Source organism: Macrobrachium nipponense, chromosome 36 (genome assembly GCF_015104395.2).
Source record: "Macrobrachium nipponense isolate FS-2020 chromosome 36, ASM1510439v2, whole genome shotgun sequence".
NCBI classification, from domain to species: domain Eukaryota; kingdom Metazoa; phylum Arthropoda; class Malacostraca; order Decapoda; family Palaemonidae; genus Macrobrachium; species Macrobrachium nipponense.
In genome coordinates, this window is record NC_087220.1 from 25,685,442 (window position 1) to 25,701,598 (window position 16,157).

The 16,157-nt window shown below is 35.9% G+C and overlaps 1 pseudogene; it reads left to right on the forward strand.

Annotated features, from left to right (window-relative positions):
* The window catches only part of LOC135203518 (perlucin-like protein), a 15,866-nt pseudogene extending 11 nt beyond the window's left edge, over window positions 1-15,855 (forward strand).
* Window positions 15,856-16,157: the final 302 nt, after the last annotated feature.

Below are 16,157 nucleotides of genomic sequence, written 5' to 3' on the forward strand. Positions count from 1 at the left end.
CATGTGCCAAGGGGTCCCATGAGACATTCTTACCAGTAGGCGTCGCGGAGACTTAACAAAAGGACGCCCCGATCTCACTGGGAATTCAGAGGGAAGAAGGACGCTGCCAGAGCTAGTAGTACTAAGCTAAACTCCGTATGAGAAAGAGATGGAGTGTTCGACAAAGGCCGTTGCTTCTCGCTTTCGTCTGCTTGCGACAATTCTGCTTCTTGCAATGGCTGGTCGCTGCTCCTCGCAGCAAATGGATCATATCCAACTCAGCAGAATCGCAGGCTCGATTGACGACCTCACTCAGGTGGTGCAAGGTAAGGCAAAGAACGAAGGAGAATCTTCTGGAAGTTCAGTGAGTTGCTTCTTTCTCATTTGTGAATTTGTCACCTGTTACATTTATTCGTATTATGCTTCAACAAATGACAATATTCACGTGTTTCAGCATAGGCCTAAGGAAGGAGTCGCCAACCTGAGGTTCAGCCTCCTTTGTAGACACTTGTGCGGATCCAGACGCGGAACAAATACATTTGTATTCATCTACAACAGTATTTGATTAAATTTTAAAAGCATATTATAGGTATCTATTTAATTGATTTTTAATGAGATGTAAATAGTTTCTTGGTTCATTTTTGTCATTGTGTCCCTAACAGTGCTAATACATTTTTATGGTTCATAAATTAGTGGCTCTTCTGGCTTCGGAGGCTGGTGGCTCCTGACCTGAGGAAGCATTTGTCTAAATTAACGTGAAAGGAAAGGTTGCGACGAAATGAACTGGCCCGTTTCTATCCAGTGGTAATTGGTTTTACCGTGTATATATATATATACTATCTATATATATATATATATATATATATATATATATATATATATATATATATATATATATATATAAATATATACTATATATATATATATATATATATATATATATATATATATATATATATATATATATATATTATACAGACATACATGTCGTACTGGCTCTTTTAAGATTATTGGCCAGTGTTACCTCGACCCATAGCTTAACAAAGACCCATTTTCCACCCATAATTTCCGTTTTCTTTTCAGCACAAGCGGTTGCTTCAGAGAAAGTCTCCTCAGGAATCATGAAATGGTTCACTGATGGCCACAGGTGAGGAACCAACGTTTTGATTATTTGTTATGAAAGGTCCTTGTAAATTCTCCCCAGTACTGTATATCATTGTTGCGTCGTAAATATGCAAAAGTACTGTGCGTAAAATATATTCAGATTCCATAATAAGATTAACTTACAATAATTGATATGTTCAAATAATATGTTTAGATTTCACAAAAGCATAATTTAAAGTTAAGGAATAACGTAGAACGAAAATCTCATGTTGCTGTCATCACCAACCACTGAACAAATATGACGCTTTTTCTTTTCTTCTTGTCCAGACCTCGTGTATATTGCATTATATTTTATAATAAATCTTCGAGAATGTTACATGACCAGAACGTTTGCAATATAATCTCTGCATGACGTCTTTCAAGAATAATCTACGATTTGCTTTGAAGTGAATGTAAATATTCTTATTGTATGAGACCGTGTAATGTTATTGATTATTGATAACCAAAATCTCTCTCTCTCTCTCTCTCTCTCTCCTCTCTCTCTCTCTCTCTCTCTCTCTCTCTCTCTCCGAATTTCATTTTTAGAGCAACATAAAAAATTGTAATTGGTCACTCTTAGTGTTTATTAAATTTCCATATAATTGCTATTAGTCGTGAGATCTGAACAGACATTGTGTAATAGTGTGTATCTCGTAACGGCGCCTGTAAAGTGTGTTCAACTGAAGACATTGTAAAGGTATCTTTAATATATTATATATATATTATATATATATATATATATATATATATATATATATATATATATATATAGATATATATATATATATATATATATTGTGACGAAGTGGTGCTAGTATCTGGGTCTGGATATACATTAATACTTGGTGCATGAAATAGTCAAAGATCTGTGTCTGGACACCATTAATATTTGTTAACCCAAATTTGCCAAGTATCTGGTTACTACACTTACCATTTGTACTTGCTAATACAAGCGACCCTTTTATTCCTGGGTCTGGGGACACCCTTTTGTACTTAGGGCACAGTTCATTCAAGTACCTGGTTGTTACTTACCTCACTACAGGCAGACACCTGACCCTCATCACAAAATACTAAACGACTGAATACTCTAAAGGTAAGAGTGATCCCTTTTTTCTAACTGAACAGTCAAGAAAACAGTCAGTCTAAGTTCATTAAAATATGTGTGAGTAATCTTAATTAAAGGGCATCTACGTGCAATTTCAAATTTTAAGTATTTCCCTGATTCTGTTTTATTTGTGGGAAACGTCACAATTATCACTCTATCTTTCTACCTAAAACAAAATAAAATGCAATCTTTAATAGCTATATATTGGGGTTATAATGAAATGCTCATATAAATTTTAAATACAAAAATTTATTTCTAAATTCAAAATTGATAAGTGAAATTCACAATCTCAGGGAAATTGTTATTACTTGAAAACAAAGTTTAATTAATTCTTGAATTAATTCTTAAGCAAAATTAAATCAAAGTTTATCAAGAAAATTAATTAAATTAAATCATAAAGCAATAATTAAATTTGAAATTAAATTTCTTTAATTAAATGCAAGTTAATTCACAAGTGTAAGATTCAAAATTTACACAAAACCCCAAAAAAAAAATAGAATATTTTCAAACTAATTAAACAAAATAAAGACAATGCAGAAAAACATAATGCATAATATGAAAACAATTAAAGCATTGACAGTACAATCATTAAGCATATAAAAAAATGGAATATGTGAAAAGAACAAAGCAAAAGATAAATGTTTAGAAATAATAAAACGTTGAAGTGCATTCACAACATTTGTAAAAAATACCTTATACACAGCTGCAGCTTCAATCAAAAAGGCCTGTTACAATTTTACACTTTTTCACTATTTTCTTGGCGCCCGTCACAAAAACCAATAGATACAAAACCGGGTTCCAGATTCCACCAAACAACACATATATTTACTAAGAATTATATAAAAATGAGTGACCAGCTCGTTACGTTAAATTACTGAAAGAACCTCGCGAGTGAGCGAGAGAGATTTTTAGAGAGAGAGAGAGAGAGAGTATAACGCACGCCGCTCTCCTCAAAGCGAATCAATGAATGGTTCTCTCACCCATAAGCGTATAGTCCATAGTTGAAGGCGAAAACATATTACGTCATCTCTATAGGAATAGCTAATACAAGACTCCTTTGTTCCATTACAGGACCGCCCGTTGGGATGTGTTTATTTACATTCGATAAAAAAATGCTTGACTAAGACATTCTCAAAGAGCAAAACAACTCCCTCCCAAAGGCTTATGAGCTTTCACTCTCTGTGTGTTACGGTACTTAAAAATGAAAAGTGGATCACTTAAGGCATGTTATCTTTAAATTTGGGAAATCTGAACACAGAAACAAACATTTCATACTATGATACACAAGTTCTGAAGTGAATTAATCATATTACCACAATTATAATTGTATTCCAAACTTACATTATAAGATTCCTCCCCCCAGAAGATTAGTTATTCCGGGGTTGAATCCAACGATTCACAATGGGATAAATAATCGGCAACTACATTGTTCTTACCAGATATGTGCTCAACCTTTATATTATACTGTTGCAAGCACAAAGACCACCTGGTCAGTCTTTGATTATGGGTTTTCATCGACGTATGAATGACAGGGGATTGTGATCAGACAACACTAAGACCTCTTCATTCCGAGGGCTGTTCACATACACTTCAAACTTTTTGCAATGCTGGTGATTAAGGCTAGAGTTTCCTTTTCAATAGTTGCATAGTTTTTTCTGATGCCTTTCAGTTTCGAAGACAGGAAACACACAGGGTGTAGAAGGTTATTTCATCTTTTGAAGTAGAACAGTTCCAATTCCGCAATCAGAGGCATCAACTTGTATCACAAATTTCTTATTAAAGTCTGGAGCTTGAAGCAGGGTCTTGAGTTAAAATGGCTTTTAACTTCTCAAAGGATTCTTGACATTCGGGAGTCCAAACAAAATTAGCTTTGGGGACTAGTTAAGTCTGTCAAGGGAGCTACTACGGCTGATTGACATTTGGACAGAAACAATGATAGAATCCAGCCATGCCCAAAAATCTTTGTAGTTTGCTTCCTATAGTAGTGGGGGGTAGCCTTACAGATACCTTCCACATTAGCATTCACCGGAGCGAGAAGGCCTTTGTTTTCCAACTTCAAACCAAGGTACTGAACAGTCACCTTCCCAAACTCACTCTTCTCTAGGTTGACTGTTAGTCCTGCCTCTTGTAGTTTCTTGAAAACTTTATTCAGGATCTGCAGATGTTCTTCCCACGTAGTAGAGTAAATGACTATGTCATCAAGGTATACACTTACTCCTTCTATAGATCCTAGCAGTTGATCCATCACTCGATGAAATGTGGCTGGTGCATTCATCAGACCAAATGGCAATACAGTATACTGATACAATCCAAAAGGAGTAATAAAAGCTGACAGCAACTTCGCACTTTCATCTAAGGGTATCTGATAATATCCTTTCAATAAGTCTATCTTGGAAACAAACTTGGCTTGCCCAATATTATCAAGTAACTGATCTATAAGAGGCAATGGATAATTGTCAGCCATACTAATGGAATTCAGTTTCCTATAATCAGTACACATCCTAAAGGAGCCATCAGGTTTCTTCACTAACACACATGGAGAACTGAAGTGACTTGAAGTGGGTTCTGCTATCCATGTTGCAGCAAATACTGAATTCTTTCTTCAGAACATCTCGATGATAAGGTGATAAGCGATAAGCTCTTGTTTGAACGATTTTCCATCCTCTTTGATCTTGATTTCATGTTTGGTTCAGATTAGTACATCTGGGTACATCTGCAAAAATCTCGGTGAAGCTTCTAATCACTTCACTCAATTCCTCACCTTGTTCAACATTAAAATGTTTCAGTTTATCCTCCAAATTTTCCAAAATTGAAGAATTATTCATCTTGCTTTCAGCTCCCAATTCATAGCCGTCATCGTCTTCTGTAGATGAAGTTGTCTGTATTATTGACACAGTTTCAGTTCTAGTGTCTGAGAAGTAAGGTTTCAAAAGGTTCACATGTATCTTCCTCTGTCGTTTTCTTCTTTCTGGTGTTTCAATCACATAAGTTCTATCACTTAACTTCTCAATTATCCTGTAGGGACCTTGAAATTTATTTGTAAGGGGATATCTCTGACTGGCAGAAACACTAACACTTGTTGACCAACACTAAAAACTTCTTAGCTTAGTCTTTCTGTCATAGTTCCTTTTTATTTTCTCTTGACTCATTTTCAGATTTTCTAAAGAGAATTTTCTAATCTCTTCCAACCTTTTCCTTAAGTTCTTCACATACTCTCCTTTGATTTTCTCTTTATTTCCTACCCAATTTTCTGCAAGAATTTTCAAAGGTCCTCTCACTTCTCTTCCAAAAATCATCTCATTAGGTGAACATACCATGCTTTCTTGATAAGCATTCCTAACTTCAAATAGCATTAAGGGTAAACCAACATCCCATTCTCTTCCTGACTCAGAACAATACTCTGTCAACATACTTTTCAATGTCTAGTGGAACCTTTCCAAGGCACCTTGAGTTTCTGGATGATAAGCGGTTGATAACTGTTGTTTCACCCCTAATAAGTTCATCACATCCTGGAACAACTTGGAAGTAAAGTTCGTTCCTCTATCACTTTGTACAATTTCTGGTATACCAAACCTTGAGAAAAACTCTAATAGTTTCTCAGTAACTATCTTGGCAGATATGTTTCTGACAGGGATCGCTTCAGGATATCTGGTAACAGGACACATTAATGTCAACAGATATTCATTTCCTTTCTTCGTCTTCGGAAGCGGTCCAACCATATCTATAATCACCTTCTTAAAAGGTTCTCCTCTAACTTCTATAGGTTGAAGGGGGGCTTTTTGAATGGTTTCATTAGGTTTTCCAGCTATCTGGCAGGTATGACACTCGACAGAAGCTGCTAACATCTTTATGAAGCCCAGGCCAGAAAAAATATCTCATGATCTTCTCCACAGTCTTCCTGACTCCCATATGTCCAGATTCATGAGCCACTGCTACCACTTGCTTTCTCAATGGACATGGAATCAAAATCTGATGATATTCGCCCCATTCAGCATTTCCGGGTATATCTGAAGGTTTATACTTCCTCATCAGCAAACCTTCCTTCAGATAATAACAGGTAGGTGTTTGTTGCATCTCTTCCTGATCAACAACTCTGAAGAACAAATCAGCTAACGATGCATCCCTCTTCTGCAAGTCCATTAGCTTCTCTCTTGTTACCTGTCCAACTTCAATAGTTGAACTATCAATATCTGCTACCTCAGCTACTGTAGTTTCACTTCTATCTTCAGGAACACCTTGACTACTCGGAGTCTTTTCAGGAACAACAGATTCTTCATTTTCTTGGGAAATCTCTTCTTGTTCAGCTCCACGGGAGGCATCACTCCCCTGGAACAATTATTCTAGGTTCAAAGATCCTTCACTAGATCCATCTTGGGCGTGCAAATCCTCAGTTTCTTCACCAACAGTGTTAATTCTCCTCATACTTCTGGTAGTTACACAACTAGGGAACAGGTGTGGGGTTATTCTTCTCAAACTCTACTGTAGGACTAATCCTCAACGGTTTGTCTGTCACTACGGACAAGGAACAAATGGGACACCACAACTTCATTTTCCCAACAGAACATGTACACCTTCCACAGCCAGTGAGTCCTTTACAGCAAAATCAACACTCCCTGTCACCAATTCACAGGACAGGTGTAAGCGGCATATAGGAGTTACTTCCTCTCCTCCTATACCCTTCAAAATAACTGAATCTCCAGTGAGATTCTTCTCCAACATTGGGTGAGCACCACGTAACACCACACTATGGTTGCTCCCTGTATCACGTAAAATCTTGACTGGTACCTGCACACTCTCTTCCTGAGTTGCCAGTGTACCTCATAGATATATGGCTTAAAAGCCTCCAAACTGCTCAGCCACTCACTGCTTGAAGTTACATTTCCACTGGTTGCTAAACACTCAGCTTGTTTAGTTTCAGTCTTCCCTGTAGTCGGATTCCTCCCCCACATGTTCTTAACAGTCTGTTTGACCTGGTCACCTCTTACTATTTGACCAACAGGCTTGGACTGCTGATAATTCCAATAACACTCCTGACTGAAGTGTCCTGCTCTTCCACACTTGAAGCAGACAACATTAGGCTTTTGCAACTGTCTTGCAAAAATTAAGATGAGGATTTCACATTAGCTTGCTGAGGAGTATTATTAGTTGCAGGTTTTCCGCTTATAAAATTGTTCCTAAAACCTGGATGAGACTTAAAACCTGGGCGTGGTTGATTCTGGTACTTGACATTATAATTACGCCTGCTACTAATTATATTGTAGTCTTCACTCAGTGTAGCAGCTTTGTCAAGTTTTTTAACCTCTCTCTCTCTCTCAAATAGGCTCTTATATGCTCAGGAATACCTTTAAAATATTGCTCTAAAACAACTAACTCTTCTAACTCTTCAAAAGTTGTAACTTTAGCTGCCTCCAACCATTTTTTAAAACACCTTCTCACTTTATAAGCATAATCCAAGAAAGTTACTTTTTCATCCTTTCTTAAGTTTCTGAATCTTTCATTGTAGTACTCTGGGGTCAACTGGTATACTTGTAGCACATTATGTTTGAGCACCTTATAATCTTTACACTGATCAGCTGTTAAGGCTAGATAAGCACTTTTCCCTTTACCAATCAAGACACTTTGTAGCAAAACTGACCATTTATCTTCTGGCCATCCCATACCTGAAGCCACTTTCTCAAAGTGATCAAAGAACTCGTCTGGAGCCTCTTCAGTAAACTTAGGGATTAACTTCTGCACTCTTACTACATCAAAGGCAGGGTCTTGATTACCATGGTTAGGGTTAGACGGTGTTGCAGGTAATGTGGATCTAGCTCTTATCAATTCCATCTCCCTTTCATGTCTTGCAATTTCTCTTTCCTCTTTTATCCTTTGCCTTTAATCTTCTGCAGCTTTTTCTTCTTCTCTTTCTCTTCTTTCTTGTTTTTCCCTGTCTATTCTGTCTTTTTCAGCTTGTATTCTCTCTCTTTCAGCCTGTATTTTCAGTTTTATCAAACTTTCTTCTGCTTCTATGCATCTGAGTTCTAACTCTGCATCACTTTTCTCTTTCTTTTCTACTTGCTTATTTATAAGATCAGCCTGTGCTACATTCAACAACTCTTGAGCTAGTTCTTACTCATCATCATCAGTTATTCTACCAGAGTCTATCAATGCTTGCATGGCAATGCATTTGATTTGTGCTTTTATCATGCTACTAAACACATGACAACCACATGCTTCTGCTAGAGCACTCCATTGTGCCTTAGTCAGAGTAGTTTCAGACAACACTTGGATGGAAGGGGCTGCTAAAAATTCCTGAGTATCGAATGGAGCCATTTTTCTCAAATACAATTCTTACAATAAAATGCAAAAACAAATATATGGTCACTCTTCTAACAAAATATATTCCTAACACCACCAGTATAAGCTAGAGTGATAATGTGATTTGTTTTCCTCCCTGGTTTCTCGGGATCATTGATACTTGGTACATAAAGTGCCAAATATCCCGGGTCTCTGGGCACCATCAATACTTGTGACGAAGTGGTGCTAGTATCTGGGTCTGGATATCATTAATACTTGGTGCATGAAATAGTCAAAGATCTGTGTCTGGACACCATTAATATTTGTTAACCCAAATTGCCAAGTATCTGGTTACTACACTTACCATTTGTACTTGCTAATACAAGAGACCCTTTTATTCCTGGGTCTGGGAAACCCTTTGTACTTAGGGCACAGTTCATTCAAGTACCTGGTTGTTACTTACCTCACTACAGACAGACACCTGACCCTTCATCACAAATACTAAACGACTGAATACTCTAAAGGTAAGAGTGATCCCTTTTTTCTAACTGAACAGTCAAGAAAACAGTCAGTCTAAGTTCATTAAAATATGTGTGAGGTAATCTTAATTAAAGAGCATCACTCGTGCAAATTCAAATTTAAGTATTTCCCTGATTCTGTTTTATTTGTGGGAAACGTCACAATTATCACTCTATATTTCTACCTAAACAAAATAAAATGCAATCTTTAATAGCTATATACTGGGGTTATAATGAAATGCTCATATAAATTTTAAATACAAAAATTTATTTCTAAATTCAAAATTTATAAGTGAAATTCACAATCTCAGGGAAATTGTTATTACTTGAAAACAAAGTTTAATTAATTCTTGAATTAATTCTTAAGCAAAATTAAATCAAAGTTTATCAAGAAAAAAATTATTAAATTAAAATAATCATAAAGCAATAATTAAATAAATTAAATAAAAGCAAGTTAAATTCACAAGTGTAAGATTCAAAATTTACACAATAGAATATTATTCAAACTAATTAAACAAAATAAAGACAATGCAGAAAAACATAATGCATAATATGAAAACAATTAAAGCATTGACAGTACAATCATTAAGCATATAAAAAAAATGGAATATATGAAAAGAACAAAGCAAAAGATAAATGTTTAGAAATAATAAAACGTTGAAGTGCACTTCACAACATTTGTAAAAATACCTTATACACAGCTGCAGCTCAATCAAAAAGGCCTGTTACAATTTTACACTTTTTCACTATTTTCTTGGCGCCTTCACAAAAACCAGTAGATACAAAACCGTGTTCAGATTCCACAAACAACACATATATTACTAAGAGTTATATAAAAATGAGTGACCAGCTCGTTACGTTAAATTACTGAAAGAACCTCGCGAGTGAGCGAGAGAGATTTTTAGAGAGAGAGAGAGAGAGAGTATAACGCACGCTGCTCTCCTCAAAGCGAATCAATGAATGGTTCTCTCACCCATAAGCGTATAGTCCATAGTTGAAGGCGAAAACATATTACGTCATCTCTATAGGAATAGCTAATACAAGACTCCTTTGTTCCATTACAGGACCGCCCGTGATGTGTTTTACATCCGATTAAAAAAATGCTTGACTTAAGACATTCTCAAAGAGCAAAACAACTCCCTCCCAAAGGCTTATGAGCTTTCACTCTCTGTGTGTTACGGTACTTAAAAATGAAAAGTGGATCACTTAAGGCATGTTATCTTTAAATTTGGGAAATCTGAACACAGAAACAAACATTTCATACTATGATACACAAGTCCTGATGTGAATTAATCATATTACCATAATTATAATTGCATTCCAAACTTACATTATAAGAATATGTATTATAATTATATATATATATATATATACTTATATATATCCCATAATATAATAAATATATTTATTTATAATATAAATAGGATGGAGAAAAGCCTGCGTAGCATCATACATTTATTTTCCAAGTTTTCGAGACTTTAGGTCTTATCATCAGTACTGTAAAATATACAAAATATGCAAATCAAAAACAAGACTCAGTATTAATATTAATAAAAATGGAACAACATAAAAGTTAAATATAATCATTTAAAAAATGAACTAAAAAAAAAATAGAAAATTAAAAAGTGAAGAATGCTTAAGTTAGTACATACTACCTATCTCTATGGAGTTAAAAAACTGAGTGACGTCCTCTGGTTTGGAAAGGAAGACGTCAACTATGCTATATATAAGAACTGTGGAAGAAGTCTGGGGGCACAAGCTGTTTGATTGTTAACGACTCCAAAACAGAGAGAGAATAGTCATTGGGCGCTTGGGTGACAATGCGAAAATCCTTTTGTGAAAATGTTTTACATTCATTACAATGTTCTCGTATGTTAGAGAATTCTTTCGTTTTCAAAGTACATCCCGCACGGTGACTGACTCCGAGATAAGAATCGATTCTGACTATGAGCAATCTTTTGGTGGCTCCCACGTATTTCCCGATCTTACATTTCGGGCAAGTAAAGCAATATACACCAAAGATCGCATCAAAGCCGGAAGTTTATTTTTGTGGGAGAACAAAGAACCCAGAGTTTTAGGATTTTTAGCTATCAATTTAAGGTTCACAGCCGGAAACGTTTTCTGAATGACATTTTGTATTTGCGCCTTAAATGCGTTGGACTGAATGAAAGGTATAGAGGCATATATTAGTAATTTAGGCACGTTCGGTACAAGTTGACGTGGCTGAAATTTATCATTTAAAAAGTTATTAACATATTTAAAGAATAAGGCTGGAGGATACGAATTGTTTTTAAAAAACTGGAGTAAAAATTGGATTTCGCTATGGAAGTTACGCCAGCTGGAAGATAACGTAAAAGCACGGTGTAATAGCGTGGAAATACTATTTAATTTAAATGTTAGGGAACAACTGCTTTAGAAGTTAGTACCTTGACCTGTGAACGTCTTTTTTCTAAAGACGCTCGTATTAAGGCCATGTTTTGTCCTAGTAATTAAAACTTCTAAAAAAGCAAGTTGGTTGTCTTGTTCATGCTCGATTGAGAAATGTATATTAGGATGTAGGCGCCATTGATATATTCCAAGAAAGCTTCGGCTGCTTCTTGGGACCTAAATAGAGCAATAGTTGTCATCCACATATCGCTTATAAAAGAGAGGCGATATGATAAGGGACAGCCATCCAGCATCTGTTCCTCAAAAGAGCATATAAAAGCGTTAGCCATAACTGGGAAAAGTGGCGACCCCATCGAAACACCATCAACTTGTTTAAAAACTTTATTGTTAAAAATAAAGTGAGTGTCCTGCACTGCAACTTCTAGAAGTTTCTTAAAATTATCCTTATTAAAACCTTGATATAAAATATTTTCCTCGTAAAAGATCGTGGTCTGTTTTTCATTTATTGCTACGGTCCGTTTCTTCCTATCTCGGGCTTTCTTAGGCAGGAATTAATGTATACAGACATCCTCTGCTCTATTTCTATTGGCAAGATTGGATTGGGGGTGGGGCATTGCCATATTTCTCTGTTCCAATGTTTGGTTAATAAATGACAATGGGGTGGTTAGTTGTGTACATAATATTTACATAAGATGTTATTACATGGTAAAACTACGCTTTAATATAAGTTCTATATTTTATTTTTGCATCTGATAACCCTAATAAAACTATTGACCTCTTCCTGTGTGGTGCTCTGGTGTGGCTCCACTTGGCGTTGTTGACGCTGACCTTGGATCCCTCCTCTGGGTCGTGCAGATGGTAGAGAAAAAGTGTGCAGAAAAGAAGTCAATGCCACAAAGGAGATTACTAGCAATAAATATTGTGAAAGACAGAAAAAAAACACGCACAATATATATATATATATATATATATATATATATATATATATATATATATATATATACACACACATACACACACACACACACACACACACACACACACATATATATATATATATATATATATATATATATATATATATATATATAAACCATCCTGAACATTTACATGACAAGAACGTTAAATTCTGTTGTGAAAGATCTAAATCTAATTTGCAGATCATCTTGTCTGTGAGAGGGGTTGGTTTAAGTTGAGATCATCCTGTTACCTCATTAGTGAAGACACCAGCACTTGGGAGCAGAGCCGTCAAAAGTGCATAGCCTTGAATTCTGACTTGGTCAAGATAACTCATGACGACGAGTACAACTTCCTCCGTGGTGAGTAGAAGTAATAGTGAATTTAAATGTAAGGAAGCCACTACAGTTTCACCATCAATTTTGCTTAATCAAACAGATAAGTCACTGTTCTAAACTCAAATAAACCTGGCAAAGATTTTCATCTTTAGAGCATTTACTATAACTGAACACAATATAATTTAATAAAAAGTTTTTGGTATGTACCAGTAAGACCTTAGGGGACTCGGCTAACATAAGGGCTGTTATTTCTTTTACTAGTACCAGCTTGTACCCCAAGAACAAATGCACTGTCTTGACAATCTAACTTTCAAAATCAGTTACAGAAGAGCAAAGCTAGATTATATATAATAAACTTCGAACAAGTTTACATGTCATCTACTTACATAGAATTTCTAGGCAGCAGGTTCAACTTTTCTTTTAAAAAATGGCCTGAGACTAAGATGGAGAATTATACTTTCCCATTCATTCTTAATAAGCATTCTCTTTGCAGATCTTGCAAAAGGTCACAACACCTACATAGGACTAAGTGACTTGCAAGAAGAGAGTACCTACAGATGGGTTGTAGATGGCACCATTCACCAAATCGTTGAATCATGGTAAGATCTGATTTGTACAAATAGAGATTCACAATGAATACCATACCTACATAAAGCATTACTCTTCTTCAAGAAAACAGAGGGGGAAGAAGGAACATTCGAATTATATCAAGGAATAGGGTAACAGAATCACTGGATAACTCTTAGACTACCGAGAAATGATAATCAGTGTTAGACAGAGGACAATTTATCACTGTCCACAGTATCATGTAATTATAGGCAGTACCCTAATGCATGAAATTTGGATCCAAGGAAGGCCTAGTGTTCTGAACATTTGCTAAACAATCAATCCATTTAGAAATTATGAAGCATTTCTGATAAAACAGTTTTCAGGGGGCCTTCAGATAGGACTCTTAATTTTCCTCTATCTTGCCCTCGTCAATTCAGTGGACAGGATATATGCAATCCCTACCCTTAGGGTTAGTCACAAGTGGGAGAAGACACTGACAGCAATTTTAGTAACAGAACGCTTCTAGTAGTACATTACTCTAATGGCCTGTTTTACCACCACAACATACACTTATAAAATTAATCACCGCAGTATTTACTATACAGTATACGAAATTCACAATAGGTGAAATCGTACCACAATACCATAAACAAACGTGTGCAAAACCAATTCAGGGGTGAAAATAAACACTATGATAAAAATTACTTAATTTAATACATAAATATAAATGAAATCTGAACCACTGAATACATAAACAATATGAAAACCAACTATACTTAATTAAACACAAGGCAAAAATCAATCATCCAACTAACAATAGAATGCAACACACTCAAACACAAACGGAGGGGGTCCAGAAAGGAGGAGAAAGGCAAAAAGAAAGAATAGCCTAACAAATACACGTTGATATATCCAAAGGTGGTCCTTGAAATATAAAGCCGTGATCTGCTCAAATTAAAGATCTCCATATCTGGAGACTAACACAGGGTAGCTGGAAGATCAGGGCCCAATTACAGCGCTGTCTATATTTCCATTAACACACGGGCCGTGATCCAAACGAATTGTTGTATATAACACATATAAAGGAGGTATAAATACCGTACCATTGGCTTTGATAACTGGACCAAGGATGAACAGAAGATAAATCCTGAAGCAGGATGTAAGTATCATCAAAGTAGGAATTAATCTCAAAGCCGCGGTCAGCAAGTCATTAAAGTGCCCGGGTGAAGGTCCAGAGAACAACTGTCTCAAACTCCCACAGGAGTAGTACACTACCCCTCGGCCACCTGGGGCTGGGGAGAGAAAAGCCACACACCCTCAAAACATGAAAAAGACAAAACAGTCATTAGCCAAAACGGTAAACAATTAAACCACCAGAGAGGAGGAAAACAAGCTAACAGACTAATACAATATTTTTAACATTCAATATTTAACTAATAACATCAATCAAATATAATTAAATGCAACAAGATGACAATTACCAACTGGAAAGACGATGTAGGAGGTGTTTCTCAATAATGATTATCTTACTCATTCCAGGTGGGGTGAAGGCGAGCCCAACAATTCAGCAGAACGCTGCATCCATTACTATCATGTAAAAGACGATCGCCTCAATGATGCTAACTGTGCCAAGGAGTTTAGGTAAGGAAATAATAATAATTATTATTATTATTTCAGTAGATGAAACCTATTCAAATGTAACCAGCACACAGGGGCCATTGACTTGAAATTCAAGTTTCCAAAGAACGTTAGTTTCAACCTCCCACTGCAGACCCCACACTGCAGCATGATCATGAAACCATTTCAGCAGAAAAGAATCATTTCTTGACAACATGTTAACCTCAAAAGAATCTGTAAGCAGCTGGGGATTCAAGTGACAAGAGTTAGAAATGGACAAAAAGTACATTTACCTTTTGCTCTATGAAGTTCAATCATCTTCAACAGAGTCAGTAGTTTAGAACTCAATAAAGGTTTTCCAACTCAAGGAAGAATGATAAAAATATTACCTTACAGGTACATTTGCGAGAAACCTGCCCAACTGCCTTGGAACTTTGCTTCAGTGCTAGATGAAGAAATGCCCACAGACAAGTGAAATGGAAGATGGATCAGGTGTAAGAGTAAATTTCCTTCTAAGTGTCTATATAAAGTGAAATTGCCTGTTGTTGTGTATTTGCATTTCTTAAGCTGCATTCTGTTGGACAACTCGATAATTCATGTTTACATTTATTTGATTAATCAATAAGTAGAACTGCAACATTAAGGTTTACTTCAAACTGATATACATCAATTTTCATGTGGAACATGAGTATAAAGCTATCCGGTTTCCCATTTGGTAGGAGAACTGAAGTAATTTGTGAATATGTTTCTTCCAGAGTAGTTTCCATGTGATGTCTAACTGTCCCTCTAGGTGAGGAACCACCTCCATCATCTAGGAAAGTAGGTTTGTAATTTTAATGAACAAGGTTGATGTAATTTGAAATGGGGTTGAATCTCTCAAGAGACTGCTTTTTTTTTTCAAGGTGTTTAGTTCCCTGAATAATGGAAATGTTGTGCTGACAGACACTTTTCTGCAGGAACTAGGCATTAAATAATTAAAAACGCATTTGTCTTTGTCTCATAAATTAAGCGATACCTACAACAATTGGACTTAGCTTCCAATTCCCCTTCATTTTGCCAGAGGATGTCTCCTTCAGTCAGAGGAGCAAACTTCATCTTGTATTTCACAGGCAGTCAGCAACCAATTTTGGGTTCATTTCTTGCCTGTAACATTTTATATATATATGTGCGTGCTGCAAGCATAAGTTACCCAAGCAAATTCTGCAACAAAACATTCCTACTGTGAGATTAGGACAGAAAACTGGTTTTAGATTCACTGCCTGATCGTTTTCTATCACACCTTCAGGT